General features: G+C 37.3%; 1 long non-coding RNA gene and 1 pseudogene across 1 annotated transcript in view; one reads left to right on the top strand and one right to left on the bottom strand.

Moving 5' to 3' along the window:
* LOC141580763 (uncharacterized) overlaps positions 1-22,975 on the top strand; it is a 415,102-nt gene that overhangs the window by 2,109 nt on the left and 390,018 nt on the right. Inside the window, exon 2 of the long non-coding RNA XR_012513063.1 lies at positions 9,934-10,041. This is a non-coding gene — a long non-coding RNA (uncharacterized LOC141580763). The remainder of the gene's footprint in view (positions 1-9,933; positions 10,042-22,975) is intronic.
* Positions 8,640-9,799, bottom strand: LOC101035934 (fatty acid-binding protein 5 pseudogene; annotated as a pseudogene).

The raw sequence follows: 22,975 nt of genomic DNA, 5'->3' as shown, positions 1-22,975 counted from the left end.
ACTTTAGTGATACAGTGTTATCTTAAATTCATTAAGGAGAGAAATTAAGGCAATCATCAAATTGGATTAAAAGTTTTACTCTTAGAAGGGAAATAAAGGCTTTATTACCTAGTTTTCTCAGCTTTCTAAAAGTAGAAACCTTATTCAAATAGTTAATTGATCTCTAACTGGTCTAAGTCTAAAAAGAAACCTGTACTTGAATTTTTCCTTTCTCTCTTTCTTCTTTTCTTTTTCTTTTTTCTTTTTTGCTTTGATAGTAAAGGATTGACCACATACCTAAAGCCTTAATTATTTGGGGGTGGGGGAGAAGGGTGGTTTGCCCAGACAAGTAAAACCTGTATCCCACTGCTTTTCCGGTGAATGTGGGTAAATCCCCATCCACATGATTTCCTAACTTGGCATTTCTGATGACATCCAAGGGGGTGGGGGAGGAGTAAGGATGGTTTTCACTGTAGTTTACAAATATTTGACCTATAGCTTCTTACTAGTAATTGATTTTTATTTGAACTGCGGGAGGAAATTTTTCCCATGCCCTATTTTAGTGGGTAACGAATTTTTCAGGGATTTATACATTATTGTAGTGAGTTAATGTTTGTTTGTATTTTTCCTCTTTTGAGCTTTTCAACTGTGGAAGGAAATGAGCAAGTATGAAGTAATATGGTAATCTAGCAGTGTCTTTTCATTGATGTCTCACAGGCATAGTATACATTATACCTGCCTGAATCAGATGATCAAGTTATGATGCTGGTAAGGATAATTTATTTAGAGGAGGCTGATGAAAGGTGCTTTATGGAAAGTTTGCCATTTATACATATTTTCTGGATCTTTATCTGGTTTAAATAATTAACAAATAATCATTGAATACCAGTTAAGTATAACTTGCTGTAGAGGATTTAAAAATTAAACTATAAAGTCTCTAAAGGAATTTTTCTGTTTAAATGTGCCAAGTAAACCAGTATACTCAAAGCAAAGCAATTAGAGAATGAGTAAATGCTAATTTCGATGGTGTTGGTGATAAGCTCAAAAATTCAAAGAAAGGAGAAGTCTGAAGAGGTTTAATGGAGGCAGTAGAACTTGAATAGCTCTTGAGGGTTGAGTAGATTCTAGGTAAGTAGAGGTGGCATAGATGGAGACAGGCCAATAAAAATGATCTTAATACTGATTCTAGGTTAACCCATTAGTTTTGTGAAGGAGGAACTGAGACCCCATTAATTTAAAAGCAAACTGCCTAGCATAACCAGGAGAGGCAGGGTTGGAATCAGCTCTTTGTGTGTCCTTCTGGTCCCTATATACCCTGAGTGGCCACGGATTAGTTTTAATAACTGAGAAGAAATCTGTGTTTTTTTTTTTTTTGAGATGGAGTTTCGCTCTTGTTACCCAGGCTGGAGTGCAATGGCGCGATCTCGGCTCACCGCAACCTCCGCCTCCTGGGCTCAGGCAATTCTCCTGCCTCAGCCTCCTAAGTAGCTGGGATTACAGGCACACACCACCATGCCCAGCTAACTTTTTGTATTTTTAGTAGAGACGGGGTTTCACCTTGTTGACCAGGATGGTCTCGATCTCTCGACCTCGTGATCCACCCGCCTCGGCCTCCCAAAGTGCTGGGATTACAGGCTTGAGCCACCGCGCCCGGCCCAAGAAATCTGTTTTATAAGGCAGTTCAGTGCAAGAAGAAGGCTAAAAGGAATCTGATGCAGGGTCTGCTCCATCTCTCATGTCTGGTCTAGAATATAGTGCTGGCAAAGCATATGTGAACATCAAGGCCTTCTCTGGCCTTCAAATGCTGGGCCACCCCTCATTCCCGGTTGCTGCATATTTAATGACTGTTTCTCACGTCTTTGGTGATGAGTTCACCAATTCAGATGCCTTCAGGGACCATTGGATACCCAAATGAGTGAAAAAGGGCAGATACAATGTCATAGGGACTGAAGGTGCTGGACTGTAGCAAGCTGGGAGTGTTTAAAGGGCTCAGTGATTTCTTGGTCTAGGTGATTGTTGCCAGGTGATCATAAGGTGGCCTAGTGTTGCCAGATCTAATTTTTTTTAAAGCTGAGAAATGAAGATTTTTTTATTTAAATCTCCTAATATTTATTCAGCAACACTTAAGTTAAAAATTTTAATGAACATTTTCTGGACACCAAAAAAGGTTTAGGCCAAAGTTAGCCTACAGGCTTCCAGTTTTCCACGTCTGCTGTCGTGACTTCCAATGGAGAAAGGCATTCTGTCTTATACCTGTGTTAGCAGTTTTGTAAATCGTTTCTTAAACCCATCTATACAAAAAGTTAATACTTATTGATGTTTTAATATAAGGCAATGGCTTCTATTACAAAAAGAGAACATAGAACCTTATAGAGTTATAGCACAGAAGCTCTCTCGATGTAGAATTTCCAGGTAGAAAATCTTTCTCTTTTTAATTCTCTTCCCCAGTGCTTCTTGCTTCCTATTGTGTTTGACCCAACCATTACACTGCTCTCCCTTCAAGACTTTGCCCAGCCATATACTAAAATCTGATTGCCTTGGCCACAATTGAAGTAGAAGCTTGATAGTTTTAAAAGTGCTTCAGCAGACATTTATAGAGAATAAAAGTGAGATACCTATAGTTAGGGCATAGATTTTGTTATATAAACACAGATTTTAAGTTGAATAATTTTTATTGTATCATGAAAATTTAAGTACAAGAAATGTTACATTGCATTATTATTAGTAGTATTGTCATTATCATTATTGCTAAATTTGGCTCCGATTTCCCCATCTGAGTAGTAGGACAATAAATTCACAAGTCATACAAAGGTCCCGGAATATATGGGGAGGGCTCTCTAGTCTAGGTCTATCACTTCTGGTGTAATCATTCAGAAGCTCAAGAGTTTCTTTTTAGGAAGGATTTGGGATGGAGTGCAACCTAGATAGAAGGAAACAGAGGTCCTGAATCGAAGGTGGGTTTGCATAGCAAACATACCGTACTTACGTTGTGTGTTTATATGGGGGCAGGGTTAAGCATGGCACTGATGGGGATTATGAGAAGGGAGGGCTGAAACTCCCTAGCCATGTAATATGATGATGGACTATGTCCACATGATTTTCTGAATCACTTACCTGAGAACTTTGCTGAAACTGGCAGCCTTGGGGTACCAGCTTCCCTCTCCAGGCATATATTTACTAAAGTACTAAAAGGACACCGGACTTGGGCTATACCTTTCCTGGGGTTGGCAGCCTCTGCTTCTTCCCAGGATTAGGAGATGATATCCCATCTCTGGACATCTACCTCTATACTTTCTGTCTGCAAAGCTCCTTTCTCTTTCTAGAACAGTCTGGTTATTTTTAAAAATTGTGATCTGGAAGTGAGGAAAGTCCCTTCTCTCCGTTGCTATCCTCCCCTCCAATTCAAAGCCCTTTTTCACTTAGTGGGGCTTAGTAGACATCTAGGTGGTCAGGGCTACTCTCCTTTCATATGCACCTTAGTTTCCTAAGACAGAGATACTCAGTCTTTATTAATACCTTTATAGCTTTTTTTTCTCTCTCTGTTCCTTGCCTTTCTCTATTAAGAGGAGTCTCTAGGAACTCATATGTCCTTTTGAGGCAAAAGGACTCAGATTTGAATCCCCTACACACCAAGAAAATTCTCTTGTTTTTTCCTTATTGAAGAAAATGTCCTGTCCACAGAACTGAACTATGTCCAGCATAGTGACCAAGTGGCCACTCTCCCACATGTTAATTGTTTCATGGTTATTCAGAGTAGTGCAAAATGTGCTGAAAGATATCATACAGGCTCTGAAAAGGAGAAGAGTGGTAAAGAGTGACCTAACAACACTTACCACTTCCATGCAGTTTTGTACTAAAAAGGGGCACATGTATTTCTGAAAAAACTGAGGAGCTAGGAAGACATGGGGTGGGAAGGGAATGTCTGTTAAGCCTTTTACTTTTAAACAGGTTAATAGTGGACCAAATGCCATCAGCCTCAAGAATGATTTTGGTAATTAATAATAGCTTATTCTTGTTAGGTGCAGGTGTGTGATACTTTAGTCCCAGCTACTCAGGAGGCTGAGGCAGAAGGATTCTTTGAGTCCAGCCACTCCAGACTGCAGCCCACTATGATCCTTCCTAGGAATAGTTACTGCATTCCAGCCCAGACAATGTAGTGAGACTCTATCTCTAAAATAAATAAATAAGTAAATTGATATAATTTGGCCATGTCCCCACCAAATCCCATCCTGAATTGTAGTTCCTATAATCCTCACCTCTTGTGAGAGGGACCCAGTAGGAGGTAATTGAATCATGGGGACAGTTACCCCGGTGCTACTGTTCTTGTGATAGTGAATGAGTTCTCACAATATCTGATGGTTTTATAAGGACCTTTTCCTTCTTCCTTCTTCTCCTTGCTGCTGTCATGTGAAGAAGTATGTGTTTGCTTCCCCTTCTATCATGATTGTTAGTTTTCTGAGGTTTCCCCATGCTGAACTGTGAGTCAATTAAACCTCTTACCTTTATAATTTACCCAGTCTTGGGTATGTCTTTATTAGCAGTGTGAGAATGGACTAATACATACATTAAAAAGCTTATTCTTGATGGGGCTTTGAAGTTTAAAAGCAATTTAGTTACATTATCTCTGAATTTTCTCTGTAACTCTGAGGTAGCCATTTTTTAATACTGTAGTTGCCTTTTAGGTAGCTGAGGCTCAGATGGAGTATGTATCACCCACTTCATAAGTGACAGAGCCAGGCTAGAATCTGAGATTTTCTTTTCCAAATCTACCATATCTACCTTTGAAAATGGCTCTAAGGTCTGAGGAATTACAATGAATGTGTCAGATTATCATATTATGAAATTAAAAAGGAGAAAACGGTCAGTTCTACTTCCTTGGACAGACTTGGTGTTGGTTTTTTGGTTGGTCTTGAAAGCAAGACTTAAGTCATTTGAATCAGTCTCTCCACACAAACAACAAATAGCCTTCTAAATAGCAACAAGGCAAATAAAATGATCCATTCAGCTTTGGTTTATTATAGCTAGCATATTGACTTTAATGAGATTTATGAAAGTTAATTCTGTTTTTATGTGTGGCATATATAATTTGTGATATAATAGAACCCTTGGTATAACAAATATACACCGTGCCTAGGTGTCCATTTGAAAAGCTCAGATTATGATTTTAAATTATTATAAATACTTACAGTTGTTATATTCTTGCTTCATTACATGTTGTTTATATCTATGGTTTATTTAATAATGAATCTTTGGTCAAAAACACATCCCCAGTAATATCACTTTTCCCATAGAACTATGCCTCTCACTTTATGACATCGTTTCCAGAACATGTCATGCCAAAAAGTAGAGAAGAAATATATCACACATATGGACACAGAAGACTTTTTTGTTTTGACTTAGAGAATTAGAATTGTAGCCATAGCCGATTTTATTTTATTCTCAATCAGCTGTTTATTCAAGTATCATATTTATCATCTTTGACCTTTGCATCTGCTATGGCCTTTGATATTGGGAATGTTTGCTTTTGCTTTGGATTTTGGAAAGTTAGCAACTAATATGACCCTTATAGGTTAGAATGCTTACAGAATTAGAAAGAAGCGATATAGTCTAGTAGAGGATGTAAGAGGTAAAGGTAAAGCCTACTAGGTGAGAAGCACTATGCAGGGACTAATTCAGTGATGCAGGAGTTCTGGATTGTGAGAACATATTCAGCTCAGGGTGCTGGGAAAAGCTCCGTGGAAGAGTTAGAATTGGAATGTCAAAGTTTTCTAGCTGCGATAATGGGAGTATTATAATATTGTAAGTTTAAGGATCTTATGAGCTATCATAAGATGTTTTTGGGAAAAGATAGTAATCTAGATAGTAATCTGTTTTCACAGGAATACGTGGTGCCTGAAGGTGATTGTGACAGATGGAGCCAATAAAGATGGACTGGGGACAGATTGTGAGGAGAGCTTTCAGTTTGGGTTAAGAAATATGGACTTCTATCTGTAAGCAATGGGGAACGGTTGGAGTCTTCTGACTAGGGAGTGGCATGATCTAATCTATATGTTAGGACCATTCAGGTGACTAAAGTGTGAGTAATAGATTGGAATGGGTTCACTGTTGTAGGCAGTTATTGGGAAGTCTGAAGGCATCTTGATTTGGAAAGTAAAGTGAACAAAAGAGATTACCGTGGAGAAAGTAAGCAGGGAGACCAATGATCAGAGGAGGCTCTGGTCATTTTGGAATTTGACATAAGGTACTACCAGTGGAGGGGGAGCGATAATGACAAAAGAGAGCAGAGTTAGGAGGCAAAAAGTAATGAGGCCCTGTAGTAGGGTATTAATAATGGGAATGGAGAAAATGAGAAGAATATTATGGCTCTATGAAGGTAGAGTTGGCTGATTTGGAAACTGTATTTGAGTTTGAGAGGTGAGTGAGCATGGAGAATGAAAAATAACTATTAACTTCAAGTTTGGTTTACTAACATAATAATATGAAAAAAAAAAAAAAAAAACAAGGAAATCAGAAGAAATACCTTGTTTAGGTTAGAGGTATTAGTGAATTAAATGTTTGGCAGGCATTTGAAAATGTGAGTGTTAGGCCTCAGAGTCAACCCGTTGAGTAATAACAGAGATTTGGAATTGGGCAAGTTTTCTGAGGGAGGTTATGAGGGAAGAGGATAAGAAAAGAGAGAATTAGGGAATATTCCCAAACTCATGCCCGCTCTAATGGCTACACACTTCCTTCTTATCTAGAATTATGACTATGGTGGGCCACTTTTACTGACACAGGTATCTTATGCCTGAGAATGTTTGCATGTATCCCTGTGTATATTTCCAAGATTTTCACTCTCAGTTACTTGCATTCACACATTTATTTTGGAGTGAAGGAAAAAGCTGTGGAATTAATAACTACTCCTTAGACATTGCACTTATTCAGTGCCCACCCATGGTGATGTGTTGACCTTGTTTACCTTACTCATTGGGAATGGCAGAAGGTAGGTGGCCATTCAATGTTATAGGCAGTTATTGCAAAGCCTGAAGGCACTTTGATCTGGAAAGTAAAGGGAACAAAACAGATTACTGGGGAGAAAACAAGCAGAGAGACCAATGATCAGAAGAGGCTCTGTGTCATTTGGGAATTTGAAATAGGGTTCTACCAATGTAAATAATGAGCGATGTGAAGCTTAAAGGATAATTTGCAACAAGCATTTAATGAAAGATCATAACTTTTGGTAGTAGCCACATACAGAATAAAGTTTGTTGAGTGTGCACCAAATATTATCTGTTCTAAATGACTCAAAATTTCAGTTTGATCCTAGGGAATATTATACAACTGGAAAAGGAAAGGAATACATTTATCTCTGAGAGCTGATATTATTTCATGGTACTAATACAGATAAGGCCACTGTCAAATTGTTATAGCAAATGAACTTTGATGAAGATTAATGAACAGAAATGTGTTTAATAACCTGTGATCTGATTTTAGAAGCTGAGTATTAACTGAGAACAAGGAGAACTACCCTGTTTCTGATTCTGTCCCTCTAATCTTTGCCTTGAATAAGTCACTCATGTATAAAATGATTCTGGATAATTTAAACGCGTAAAGTATTTGGATTGTGATATTTCTCTACAATATTTCTCAACCTAACTAGCAAAAATATAAGAAGTATAAGGTATAATTTGATTTGCTTACAAAAAGCGTATTAGCCTCTAATTGGGATTATCCACATTTCTCAAAAACAGCAGTTCATAATGTTGATGATCTATTGTGACTGTGACCCCCGATGAGCTTACTGAGACTAGAGTCAGCAGATTGTATTAAACTTCAATAGCACCATGATTTAGCTTTGTTAATTGTTGAAAGATCTTGTTTTTGCATAGAGGAAGAAGTCTTTCCTTAGTGGATTCTGACTTGGTTTATTGACCAAGTATAATTGCCTCATTTTTAGGTTCCTGAATCTTTTTTTTTTTTAAGTTTCTATCTTGTGTTTTTAAAATTACCCTGTATTTTACACACTCATTGTAAGCATATAGGTTTGCAAAGATTAATTAAATGTAATTTTTGTATATTTGCTAAAACAGAAGCATGGTGTTGGAAATGCACTTTAAAAATAGAAAATTTGAAGGCACTTTTGAGTTTGCAATGACAATTATCCCAGAAAGTGTACTGTAAAATATTTAAGTGTTAGCTCAAGTGTCTTTTCAGATATTTTGTCCTTTTAAAAAAAATTAGTTGCTTTCATGTTAAGGTTTGATCATTTTTATATTATCTAGATATATGATTCAAAAACCTTTTTCCCAGTCCCTGGCTTATTGTTTCTTTCTCTTAAAGTATCTTTTGCAGAGCAAAAAAAAAAAAAAAAAAGTTTTTGATTTTGATGAAGTCCAGTTTATCAATTTTTTTTTCCTTGTACAGATACTTCTTTTGGTGTTATATCTAAAAATTCTTCACCTATTTTCTTCTAAATGTTTTACATTTACATTTAAGTTTATGGCCCAGTTTAAGTTAATTTTTTATTAGCACAGGTACATTTCTTTACTAACCAAAGGGATGATCCTAATTGAATCAGCACTTTAAAATAATTGCACGTAAGATACTTGTGGAGATTTGCTTGTTGAACTGAGCTTGTTCATTCTCTCAGCTAATTACTTTCCAAAGTGATGATAGAATTTTTATTCTACTTTTTCATAGACCTAAGTACAGGTGACATTGTTCAGGATGCAGACTACCATTAATTGCCCATTTTTAAAACATTCTTGTTATTGTGCTTTCTTTTCCTTTTCATTCCTGATGCTGAACCAATGTGCCATATGAGAAGTTGCGGACAGTCTGACTTTTTCTGCTGTCAGCTGTAGTTTCTTCAAACTTCTCCCCCAGGGTACAAGAGAACTGTGCTGGTTTCAGAGTGCTGTCAGTTTTTATGGTGGTTTTTACTGTCACAAGGGATGTTACAATCTGGTTTGGCGATTGTATGCATTTTTCACAGAACTATTCCCACTCCTAGTTCCATCGTGTATTTATCAAAGCATTTGCTGTCCACTAGATGCTATTGTCCTTTCAGCTGCTGAATGGTAGCCAGCTGGGTGTGCAAGCAGAGCAGGGTCTGGCTCAGGGGTTGGGGTAGGATATTGAGCCAGGTTTTTTGTATAAGGTGTGATATATGTGTCTAAGGTGATTTTTGGGTCTGTACTATTTGTTAAAAGAGAGTGTTTTTTCCATTGAACTGCTTTTGCACATAAGTAAAAAATCAGTTGACTACAGTATTTGTTTGGATCTATTTCTGCACTCTATGCTATATTGATCTACGTGTCTCTGCTTTCATAGTACCCACTGTCATGATTATTGTAGCTTTCTGGTATAATTAACTTTAGAATATCTCTGCGAGAAAGAAACAAATTCTCTCAAGCACCCTAGTCAGTTTCCTTTTCAGTCTTCTTATACAAGCAAATGGATTAATTTTCAACAATTTTATCTTTATTGTTCATTCCATTTACATATTGATTATAAACTCAGAATGGTTGTAGCCATACTTCTTGTAGCCTTTCCCTGGATAGAAAAACGACCCCTGTACACTATAGCATTTAAGTTGAGCTTTCTCTGCATCAAAGTCAAAATGCAAAAATTCGTCCACACACACATGCAGAAACTAAAAATCATCTTCTAAGCTATTATCTGCAGACATAGTAAGGGGCTTCCCAGGGAGCTACCACCTCTCACAGGCCCCATGACTCTGCCTAAGCTGCCTGGACAGTGGTGACACCTTACCACACGTTGATAACAGCTTCCTGTCTAGTGGAGTGTCAGTTGGTGAGAACCAGCTGTTATGATTCATCCCACTTAAGATTTCTGCCTTTTGAGAAGTGACACTAATAGACCTAGGCTGAATGACGTCTGATTGGGAGAATTTTCTTTTTGAAAGCAGTTTGATTTCTAGTGCCTCAGCAATTGAACTTTTTATTTTAACAGGTACACTCCAATTTCCAGTTTCTGTGAAAACTCAGTAGAGAGATAAACGTTGTTTTCATCGAGTGTTTGTAGCGGCTATTATTTCTTCCTGAAAAACAAACAAGCAAGGTAACTTCTCTTAAAAAAGATTCTTGCGTTATAAATTCTTTAATAATTTTACAAGCTTTCTGGCTTCTGATATTCTGCAAAGGCAAAACATTTCCAGCCTAAGATATGACTTGTTACATTTGGATTTGGTGAAAGAATTATTGAATGCCTGCCTGGGGGGATAGCTTCACATATCTTGAGAGGGTGGCCTTTCTCTTGGGCTACTGAAGCCTGTTTCATCCTTTGTTTCTGTTGTTTTCATAAGCTTATGAATATTATTAGAAACAGAAGGTTTATTAAGGGATTGAAGCAGTTTACAACCATAAGGACAAGCTGTTATAAATATAATGAAAGATCAATGTAAGAAATCTAAATTTTAAAATATTGTTAAGGGAAAGGTGTACCAGTTTTTATGAGTTATGCAAAATTAACATTGTCCTTACATTTTTGAAAAGAATTTTCAGCAGTTGCACATGGAATAACACTCGTCCTTACTGTAGAGAAGAGGTGAGAGCAGAGCGTGCATCAAGGACAAGGGCTGTGATTACGTTAGGGACATAGCAATCATGGTACCAGTGGCATGCATGGGTAGAAGGGGAGCCTATTACCAGCAGCCTTTACAGGATGGGCCAGATTTCTTCAGCATCACTGCATATAGAGTCACACCCCTAAGTATGAGAAAGTCAAATTGTGATTGAATTTTTTCTGATGCTGAGAAGTGCTGGTTTTCTATAGCGAATTAAAATTATGCTAGAAGTGCAACATTTTATGACATTTGGCAGTAACAAGTGATTTTATCTTTGGGTTGGTGATACCCTAAGGCAGACTTTCTTAAACTTTAGTGTACATGAGAATCACCTGGGGAGCTTGTTAAAATTTAGGTCCCTGGGCCCCAACCCTCAGAGGTTTTAACTTATTAGGTCTGAGGAATGGGCAAGAATCAGCATTTTAAAAACAAACTCAATCTGTTTGGCACCCTGACTCGTTTCTCAAAAGGTTGCAAAATTCTCCTAACAAAAACTATTACCCTTCAACTGAATTTTTAAAATACTCTTTCACTTAGTACAAGTAAGTGTTATGAAATTTAATGATGGTTGAGCTTCAGGATTCCAGAGAGGTTGGTAATAACTGGTTTAGATTCCCTAGGTGTGAACTAAGATATAGCATGTAGTGAGCATTATACATAGATTTAAATTTCTTTCAATTAGAAGTTATTAGTTACACAATTTCCATTTCCAGGTCATCTTTGCATCCACAGATGCTATTAGATAAGGGAGCTAAACCAGGCATAGTCTAACTAGGGAATTTCACAAGGTACTATTATAATCATTTATTGCCTACTGTGCTCTTAATGATGTTACTCGGGATCCCATTAAGTTAGCCATGAATATAGTAATTGGTCCCCTGATGACAGCTGGGGAAGTCAAATCCTGTGGATCTACCCTATTTTGGTCATGTTGGAGGCAAGACAGAAATTGTTGCTTGTAATTTTCAAGAGCACTTTCCCTTTCTGGGGATAAGGTGCACTGTGCTCCGAAGGACATTTCTCAAAACATAACCGGAATCCCCAGAGAGTCCTCCCCCTCTAAATCAGGCTGGTACTTAATGACCTACTTTTAAAAGTAATTTGAAAACCCCATCAATACAAACAATAAAAAAAATCCAGATTCTCCACCAGCTGTTCTGTAGCTCTAGTATTTCATTGTTTCCATCTGCCCACATCAACCAAGTAAATGTATTTTTGGACAAGGTTTTTCCCGCCTTTCTTGATCTTACCTAAGATGGAGCATTTCTGGAGACTGGACTCAAAGCAATTGCACAAATAAATATGATATAAATTAGTTCTATTGTTAGCAAAGGGGAATCAGATTTTACTGACTTGGTGTTCATATTCAAAGTTCTGCAGTTTGCAGAATTATAATACCAAACCAGAGGTTATTCTTGATTCATCTGAATGAATCTCTGTGCTTGTGGTTCATGTATATAGCAGCTTTTGAAACTTTTCTAACTTTTCATGGCAAAACTTTAACGAAGCAAAGAGAGTTATAGAATCTTCCAAATATAGAAAGTACTTTAAAGAACATACACTCCCATCTCTTACTCAATATGTATTTATTTGTTTTGACATCCAGGATACACACTGGATTACCTAATTTTTGAATCTCATTTTCTACCTTTACTCTCTCACTAAATTGTCAGCTTTTTAAGGGAGAAGATTGTTTCTTACTCAAATATGTTTTTAATCACTGTGAGATTATATTACATTCAGCTTCTTGAGGAAGAAGTCTTCATTTTGCACAACTCACCTCAATAAATATTTTTTAATTTGATTGTTCAGTTGGCAGATATTTTTTTCTCATTCTCTGTTTTCCAGTTGTGTGTATTTGGCTGCCACATTTCCTCAATTCTGACCCCTGCCCTGTCACTTATTAATGTATGACTTTGAGCAAGTTGTTTAACTTCTCTGTGCCTTAGTTTTCTTTTCTATAAAATGACACCCAATAATGTTAGCATGATGATGATGTTAGCTATTGTCTTTGTCTATATTTTTTAACATGATTAATATTTATGTGTCTAGATTATGCAGCTATGCTAATAATAGCTGCCATATTTTAAGGACTTTTTAGTGCATTCGTGCTGCTGTTGTAACAAAATATTAATGCCACAGACTGGGCAACTAATAAACAATAGGAATGTATTTCTGACAGATGTGGAGGCTAGGAAGCATTGGCAGATTCAGTGTCTGGTAAGGGCTTGTTCCACAGATGACATTTTCTTGTAGTGTCTGTGCAAAAGGGGAGAAGAAAACAAACCCACTTCCTCAAGCCACTTTGTAAGGTCTCTAATCCTATCCATGAGGGCTCTGCCCTCCTGACTTAATCACCTCTTAAAGGCCCTACCTTTTAATACTATCATGTTGTCAATTAAGTTTCACCATGTGTATTTTTGGGGAAATTCACACCGTGCTTATGCTTTCTGTCCTTTAATTTAATAGTCTAAGTTTGGTCTAGAAAATACTGTGGGAAAGCAGAAGTTATTTGCAAGCTCTTGAAAGTAGGGCATGTTAACAGTTACAATTAGTAAGTATATACTGTATACATTTTATTATGGTAGATTCTCCCATGATTATAAGATAAGTGATTTTTTAAAAACTTTTAAATTCAGGGGTACATGTGCAGGTTTGTTAAATAGGTAAACTCATGTCATGGGGGTTTGTTGTACAGGTTATTTCATTACCCAGGTATTAAGCCTAGCTCCCATTAGCTGTTTTTCTTGATCCTCTCCTGTCTCCTACCCTGAATCCTCAGGAAGGCCCCAGTATCTGTTGTTCCCCTCTCTGTGTCCATGTGTTCTCATCATTTAGCTCTCTGTTTTAAGTGAGAACAGGTGGTATTTGGTTTTCTGTTCCTCCATTAGTTTGCTGGAGTCCTCCAGCTCCATCCATGTTCCTGCAAAGGACAGGATGTTGTTATTTTTTTATGGCTACATGGTATTCCATTGTGTGTATGTACTGCATTTTTTTTATCCAGTCTACCACTGATGGACATTTAGGTTGATTCCATGTCTTTGCTATTGTGAATAGTGCTGCATGAACGCCATGCATACATGTGTCTTTATGATAGAACGATTTGTATTTCCTTGGGTATATACTCAGTAATGAGATTGCTAAGTTGAATGGTAGTTCTGTTTCTGACTCTTTGAGGAATCTCCACACTGCTTTCCACAATGGTTGAGGTAATATACACTTTTACCAACAGTGTATATGTGTTCCTCTTTCTCTGCAACCTCACCAGCATCTGTTATTTTTTGACTTTTTAATTATAGCCATTCTGAGTGGTGTGAGATGATATCTCTGGTTTTGATTTATATCTCTTTAATGATCTGTGATGTTGAACTTTTTTCATATCATTCTTGGTGACATGTATGTCTTCTTTTGAAAAGTATCTGTTCATGTCCTTTGCCCACTTTTTAATGGGGTTGTTTTTTCTTGTAAATTTGTTTAAGTTCCTTATTCATGTTGGATATTAGACCTTTGTCAGATGCATAGTTTGCAAACATTTTCACCCATTCTGTTGGTTATCTGTTTATTCTGTTGATAGTGTCTTTTCCTGTGCAGAAGCTCTTTAATTTAATTAGATCCCATTTGTCAATTTTTGCTTTTGTTGCAATTGGATAAGCAATTTTTTGATAGAAACTATAAGGAGTTTTAGGCTGCCTAGACCCCCAATATTATATGGAAACCACTGTCCTACAACATAATATTTTTTTAAAAAAGAAACTTCATGATGTACTTAATGAAATCGAGATATGTATGCTTATGTAGCACAGAAGAGCAAATTAATTGGGTGTTTGAAGTCTGATGAGTTGCAATGATTCTTGGGTTATCAGGTGGTGACTTAATTGTGCTAATGAATGAATTAACACTCCTTAAGTGTGGGAAATTCACTCTCAGCCTCATCACTCCTATTAGTGAACTGGTGGCAGTATCCAAAAGAGCAAAGTACATTTCTGAAAAAAATCCAAGTGGTTCATATTAAAGAATAATGAGTATCAGAGGCATTAGGGCTCTATCATGTAATGTTGCTAATGTCCCCAATAATATTCACTGCAGACAAACTGGGAAAATGCAGAGAAATAGAAAAAAGAAAACTAAAATCACCTGCGATTTCACACTCTAAAACAACCATCACAAAGAACAATATGCCCATTCCTCCCAGCCACAATTACATTTATAAATGCATGAGATTAAAATTGGGGTCATGGTACAGATAAAAATTTGTATTTTTCCTATTAAACAAACTCATTGAGAACACCTTACTAGACAAAATAACTTTTAAGCTTTTGCCTTGTCTTCAGTTACACATGACATATGCCAAATAAAATTATCATTTCAGGATAGAGGATGTAAGTAAAAGGAAGGTTGATACTGCCCAGGATAGAGAAACAAGAGTATGAATGATAAATATGTGTGTTATTTCTGAATATCATTTCTTTAGTCATCAATAAATTATGGGGAAGAGTTGAAAAAGGCAAGATTTAAAATTATTTTTAGAAAATGTACAGGATCTCAAAAATGCTTCAGAGAGAATTAGTTTATGTTTGCTAGTCATCTTTTTGAGAGGGCTCAATAAGTACTTATTGTATGGATTAATTTAAGAAGATATAAATATATAAACATATTCCCTATAACCTGAAATCCTTTCTATCCTTCATCTAAGGCTTATTCCAAAGTCCTGTTTTTTTTTTTTCTATATTTAAAGCTGCATAGGAATTTTAATTTTCAAAAGTAGAAGTGTGGCCAGGCATGGTGGCTCACACCTATAATTCCAGCACTTTGGGAGGCTGAGGTGGGTGGATCACTTGAGGTCAGTCAAGAAATCAAGACTAGCCTGGCCAACATGGTCTAATCCTGTCTCTACTAAAAATATAAAAATTAGCCATGTGTGGTGACGGGCGCCTGTAATCGCAGCTACTTGGGAGACTGAGGTAGGAGAATAGCTTGAACCCAGGAGCTGGAGGTTGCTTTGAGTCAAGATCATGCCATTGCACTCCAGCCTGGGCAATAGAGTGAGACTCCATGACAAAACAAACAACAAAAAAATAAAAATAAAAGTAGAAGTGTTACTGCTGATTATTTTCTTTGTAGACATATATAGAAAATATGGAAGTATACCTAGGTTCTGGCAGATATACAAATAATTGGGAGATCTGTGCTTATAGTTCTTGGTGCTGGCTTATATTTTCCATGATTGCAAGTGACCTTTAATAAAAAGGGGATGAACAGACCTTATGTTGCTGAAGGGTTCCTGGAGGCCATCTTCTAATGAATGCTGCTTTTGGTTTTCATTAGAAGATGGGCCCATGCATCTGCCAAGTACAGGCTGAAAGTTCATCTTTTGATTCCCAATGGCCTCTACAGCACTGGCTACATCACTTGTGAGGTCCAGTACAAAATGAAAATGGGGAGCCTCCTGTTTTACAAGTGAGAAAATTAAAATATGAAGCTTTTTCATTCTTCCACAGTCTTTTCCTCAACCTTTCATGGTTGAGAATAATTGATATTCCACCTAATGTTCTATTTAATGTTGCACATTCTTAGCATGGAAATACCTGCAGGATGAATGTAGATTCACATAGGGCTTTCTTCTGTAACTAAGCCTTCACATCACCTACCAGCTGTTAAGTTCTCCTACTGCCATCCACTTGCCCAACCCATTGCCTGGCAGGTGGCAGAGAAAAGGCATGGCAGGCATCTACCTTTCCCTGTGCCCACCATCCTTGCAAACCCATGGTGGCTGGGGACCCCTAAGAGTAGTACAACCTCTATGCCAAATGGGCTAGATCAGAGGTAGGTAAGAGACTCTCCCCTGCTCACCAAAAGCCATGAACATGCCATGGTGCTGCTGCAGTCTGAGACAGGAATAGCTGCCACCATGCCTCACCCTGAGATGTCACATGAAGCAACACAACCTCCTTCTGAGGCTGGAGGTCAGCAAGAATTGCTGGGTGAGAACAGATTGGAAGAGGCCTAGGGGACCCAAAGTACAAGGGTATAGGGAAGTGGACAGCTGAGAACCCCACCCTAGCAAAGCAGGAAAGTGGGCTGGTTGGTGAGCTGAGGCTCCAAGCTCCCTGTGTGTACTCTGTTGTCTCATTGGATTTCACTTATAAAACACAAACTCAAAAATAAAAATATTAAGAATTTTAAGATAGGAGTCTTCTGACCACGTACCCTGTGTGACTGAACTGATTTTACACCAATGAGCAGGCCCCTGGGCCTCTGGAATAACTTCTGCTCCTGAAATGAAGAAAGTTTTTTTGTTTTGTGGCAGGATGAGAAATACTTGAATATCACTTTTATTTCTTGTATAGTAGTGCTTCTAAAGTATAATGTGCATATGAATCATCTGAGATTCTTGTTAAGATGCAGATTCTAATTTAGTAGGTCTGAGGTGGGACCTGAGGTTTTGTATTTCCAAGTTCCCAACTGATGCCAAAGCTGGTCTGGAAACCACCTACCTCTTATAAAGCATTTTATGGCTGGGCACAGTGGCTCACGCCTGTGATCCCAGTACTTTGGGAGGCCAAGGTGGGCAGATCACGAGGTCAAGAGATTGAGACCATCCTGGCCAATGTGATGAAACCCCGTCTCTACTAAAAATACAAATAATTAGCTGAGTGTGGTGACCCATGCCTCTAGTCCCAGCTACCCAGGGGCTGAGGCAGGAGAATAGCTTGAACTCAGGAGACGGAGTTTGCAATGAGCCAAGATCACTGCCCTCCAGTCTGTTGGCGACAGGGTGAGACTCTGTCTCAAAAAAAAAAAAAAGTATTTTATTTGGAAATAAGTATAGACTAACAAGAAGTTGCTAAAATAATACATAGATTTTCATGTATCTTTCACCCAGCTCCCAGTGGTGACATCTTATATGTAATACAGTATAATATGTAATACAACTGTAATGCAATATCAAAACCAGGAAGTTAACATCAGTCCAATACTATTTTGTTTTCACTCCCTAATGGGATTGAAGGTCCAATACTGTTACCTAAACTACAGACATGATTCAATTTTCACCATTTTTTAACTTGCATTCAAGTGTGTGTGTGTGTGTGTGTGTGTGTGTGTGTGTCTGTGTGTGTGTGTGGTTTTATTCCATTTATAGATTTGTGTAAGCACTACCATATAATCAAAATATAGACTGTTCTATCACTACAGAGAAACTCTCTTGTGCTGTCGCTTTATTTAGTTTCCCCAAAGATGTATACAAACCTAAGGGTTAAAGATACTACTCGTATCCACTGTGTGATGTTGGCCAAGTGACTTAATGTCCCTAGGCCTGTCTTCTTATCTGTAAATTGGAGGTAATTATAAGGCCTAACTCAGTGGCTTGTTGAGCATGTAAAGTGCAGAGAAGAGTGTGTATTCACTGTCAATTACTAGTATTATTCACATTAGGACTTGGCTGGCTTTGGGTGACAGATGCTCTAAATTTTGCTTTATATTCAGACTATGACCTCAACATATTTTACATTGGGTATTAATAAATTTTTAAAGATATAGCTTCTTTCATTCAGGAATTATGAAATAATAGATATTCCACCTAATTTTACATTAGTAGTAGGATTACTTTTTAAGTTTTAAAAATTAATTTATAAAGATAAATACCCAAGATGTTTTTTACATTATTTATGATCCAAAAACATGAAAATAATTTGGTTATTCATTTGGAAATTTATTCAGTTCAACACCATGAAAATAAAAGAATGAGGCAATTCTATATATGTTCGCTAAGATGCCCAAGATATATTAAATAAAAAATAAGCAAATGTAAATAAAAGCAACCAGACACAAGAAAATGCATATGGTATGATTCTATTTACTTAAAGTCTAGTAACAGGCAAAGTTATAGTGCTTAATGATGTGTGCTTAGGCAATAAAATTAAAAGAACAACAAAAAGTTGATGACTGTAAAAGGTTACTGGAAACCTTTGAGAGAGAGGGTGAGAGGGGCTAGTGATTAGAAGTCCCGAGGAGAGCTGGCCATGCTTTGCTTTTTAACCTGAGTGGTGATTGTAAGTGGATTTACTTTGTTGTTTTGTACACTGACCTAGGCATGCATTGGATTTGACAATAAAACTATTTGAAAGCACATTTCATAACTCTGTTAGGCATAGTCTATATATATTTGTAGAAAAATTCACAAAAGATACACACACACACACACACACACACACACGAAACAACTATGGGCATTTTTTATTACTTTTGGGTTATGGGAATGTGGGGTAGGGAAAGATTTCACTTTGCATTTTACAATTTGCATTTTGTCCATAATCATGTATTACCTTAAAATATCCTGTCAAATATTGTGAGTACAGATTACCACATTTTTATGTGCTTCTGTATTATTTGAATTTTCTTCATAATCACCTTACTTTAAAAATATTCCCTCAAAATTTGCATATGTATTCATATGTGTATACATATTTATAAATGCTTGGAGGGTTTTAGAATAATACTTCAACAGTGGTCATCTCTAAGGAGTGTACCTGGGAATAATGCATTAAGAGAGGGGGGAACATTTTATTTCAGACTTCTCATTTGCTTAACGATTTTCTTTTACAATAACATTTGCTGATTTTTAATATACAGCATACACCAAAAGTGGTATATAACATATTTCATCAGGTTTTGTCTTGCAGACAGAATAGATTTGGAGGGGTAAAAGAGGACTCATTTAAAAATGTTGGTAGCTCTTGGGGGAAGGCTTTATAGGAAAAGATACCCTAGGATACAAATACATACCCCTGCCCCAACATACATGCCAGCATCTCTAATAATGGGCTAACCTGATGAAATCTTTGGAATTAAACCACCAAGGCAGGAATCCTCAATACTAAATACAGCTCCTGGTCTGTGGAAAGTATTCAAGAATTATTTGTTACTGGAAAACAGAGTGGTGTTTAAATGATATTTGACCTACTTTCACAGCTTGTTGATGCTTGAGGTGTTTTTCTTAGTGTGAGGTTTGAGAGGCATGGAACATGATTGATGGGATGAAAGTGGGTGATTTTTAGAGAAAATAAAGTAAAATTTACTTACTTTAAATTTTACTTTAGCCTTTTAGGTCAGTTAGTATTTTCATCTGCTTTTTAAAAGCATGGGATACTTTTCAAGTTGTTGATTAACAGTGATACTCTATCCTAATTATCCTGTGAAGCTCAGAGTAAGTGACCTAAAATTAAATGGGAATGACTCAGCCAGATAAGAAAAATTCACTGGAAGACCAAATCTATTATAGGGAAAGCATTGGTATTAATCGAAGGTCTGATACTGAAACTCTGAGAAATCCAAGTAGATTCTACACTTTGTTGCTGATAATTAGGCATTCCCAACAAATAATATCAATAATATATAATTTTGGCAGCTGAGGCAGTCAAGTATAGAGATATAGAAGTGAGCTTCTCACCAAAATAGAGTTTCTTTGGAACAGTGTCCAGCACTGGTATGACACTGTACTATCCAAACTGCAGCAACGAGATGTAACTACTGAGTACTTGAAATGTGGCTAGTTTGAATTGAGATATCTGTATCAAATATAAATCAGATATTGAACACCTAGTTTAAAAAAATAGCAATAGTATCAAAATATTGTTTTTATATTGATTACATTTGAATATTTTTTATTCATAAACAAAATATTAATGTTTTTATATTGATTACATGTTGAATGATATTTTGAGTATACTTGGATAAACAGCATTATTAAAGCCAATTTTACCTGTTTCTTTTTATTTTTAAAAAATGTTTCTAAAAAACTTAAAATTTTCTATGTGGCTGATGGCCAGACATGGTGGCTCACATCCTGTAATCCCAGCACTTTGGGAAGTCAAGGAGGGAGGATCCCTTGAGACCAGTAATTTGAGACCAACCTGGGAAACACAGCAAGATGCCATTTCTACACAAAATGTTTACAATTAGCCAGGTGTGGTGGCCTGCACCCGTAGTTGTAGCTACTTAGGAGACTGAGACAGGAGGATCACTTGAGCCCAGGAGTTCAAGGCTGCAGTGAGCTGTGATTGTGCCACTGTACTCCTGCCTGGGCAACAGAGTGAGACCTTGTCTCTAGAAATAAAACATATAAATAAAGAGATAAAATTACCTATGTGGCTTATGTTTGTGGCTCCTTTATGTTTCTATTAGTGCCAGTAAGGAAGATTTGAATAGAAGCAAACCAAGAATCAGCATTTTCATTTCCCTTACTTTCTAGAAGAGAGAAAAGAATTCCAGTGAGTGGAAATACTCTGCTCGAAGGCACAAACCTGGTTGGAAAGAAGTGAGGAGTAGAGCTTTCGTCTTTTGTTTCTGTGTCTCACGTTCTCTAAGTTATGTAGCTGATTCGATGAAACCTTTGAGGCTAGAGCAACAGACTTCCTTAAGACATTTACACATTAGAAACCATGTTTCTTTAACCTTTTAAGATACAGTCAGTGATTTTTAAGAATGTTCTGGGGATTTGCAACAGGATTGAGAATAGATAGGAGTTAGGGGACTTTAATGTTCTATTTAATACCCCAGTGTTATTTTTAAGCCTTGGGCATTACTATTAAAGAAAAAGAGGTCTAGGGGTTGGGAAAGCAGAGGTTTGAAAGAAACTGTGGCTTGAAATTCAAATCTGGAGGTATTTGAAGTGGCTTTTTCTGCCATTATTGTCTTTGACATCTCTAAACACCCTCAGCTAATTCTTCCTGCTCTATTTGGGTTTTTTACTTTTTACATTACTAAAGCAAATCAACTGGTACAAACTAATTTTTGAATCTGCAGCTGTAGCTCAAAAAACATGTTTTTCCCACTTTTGTAAGCAGCAGGCTCCTAAGAATGATTGGTGATTTTGTTTTAAAAGAATTCAAGTCCTGTCTTCTAAAGGGCACTTGCCAACAGAGTAGATGTTTCTATCCGAAGCTATTTGCTACCGTCATACTTGAGATTTTTTTTTGCTTATGGCTTTCAGAGCTGTTACTTCTAAAGGCAGATTCTTTAACACAGGTTTGTTAGCTTCATAACATACGCAGGTTCCTCATGGTAGCAGCTGTGCTGAGTTCCTGAATGGAGAGATGATTTCTACAGTACATTTTATAGCCACACGTGATTCCTGAAGATAATCTAAAACACAAATTATTCTTATTTTTACTCCTTTATCATATGAGAGAAAGAAATACTTGGCTAGTCTGAGCGATAATGTTTATAGCAGCATATTCTATTTTTGTGGCAGTTTCTTTAAGCACTGTCTCCTTACCTAAGAAAGGGACACATGCAGCTTGCGCGTACTTACCAGGACCTTTGGAGTACATAGAGATATGGCATATATTCCCCTTTTAAACTTTTTGTCAGTATTTTCATCTTTTCTTTTTACTTCATCACTTTCAAGGCTTTTCACCTCCTGAAACAAAAAATAAGGCTGTCCTAGAGGCAGAGGCTGATAATGTCTTCTTGAGGCGCTTTTGTGAGACAAGTGCAAAAGCTCTAAAGGGATTTTTAAATTTGATTTCTTAAAGAGTTATTTTTCAAATACATCGTTAGATATCTGAGCCCACCTAGAAACTGAGTAACCTCCGTAATCTTGAGTTCCAAAATCTGCTTTTAATTCATTTCACGTTCATGACTGTCAGCATCTATTATGTGCCAGGGTAGGGTTATATCCATTGTAAATAACCTTGGCAGAGTAAAAAAATGCTGCACAGAGGCCTGTGGACCACTCCTAAGGGCCTTCGGAGTGGTAGAAATGTGATGGAGGAGATGAAGCCAATAAGCCCGGACAGCTGAGTGTTCTGGCCTTAGTGCTGCACACTTATAGCCTATCTGCCCTTGAGCTTCTGATTGCCGCTTGGGGCTTCAAATCCCTGAGCTGAGCTTTCCCAACCTTTGGACTCTTGCTGCCCCCACAGCTCAAGAAGCTGGAGCATTTATCTATAACTCAATACCTGGGCGCAGGTCTCAGCTCCATCACAAACATCAGCTCTGTGACCTCACCTTAGCTCAGAATAGCCTCTCTTGGTTTCACACCCTGATCTGTAAAACAAAGGAGTGACACCCTCTTTTTTCCTCTCTCTGTTTTTCAGCACTAACCTGTTAACCATGCTAGAGAGAGGAGGCAGAACCTCATCACAACTACCTTTTAGAAATAGTTTTCCTGTATTAGAATAGGCGGCCTCAGTCACACTGGTGATGTTGTACAATGGAAGTTTCAGAGATATGCACGTGCCTGGGCCCTGCCTCCAACCAATTAAACGAAAATTTCTAGGGAGTGGGACCTGGGGATGAGTATTTTTAAAGAGCACACCAGCTAGTATGCAGCCAGTTTTGAGAACCACAGGTTGTGTAGAAGCATCAGGCCTTGAGAGGGACAGATGTAGATGTGATATCCAGAATTTACCACTTATTAGTTGTAAA

Source organism: Saimiri boliviensis, chromosome 1, assembly GCF_048565385.1.
Source record: "Saimiri boliviensis isolate mSaiBol1 chromosome 1, mSaiBol1.pri, whole genome shotgun sequence".
Taxonomy (NCBI): domain Eukaryota; kingdom Metazoa; phylum Chordata; class Mammalia; order Primates; family Cebidae; genus Saimiri; species Saimiri boliviensis.
The sequence above is the reverse complement of the archived record's forward strand: the minus strand, read 5'-3'. Positions and strand labels throughout refer to the sequence as shown.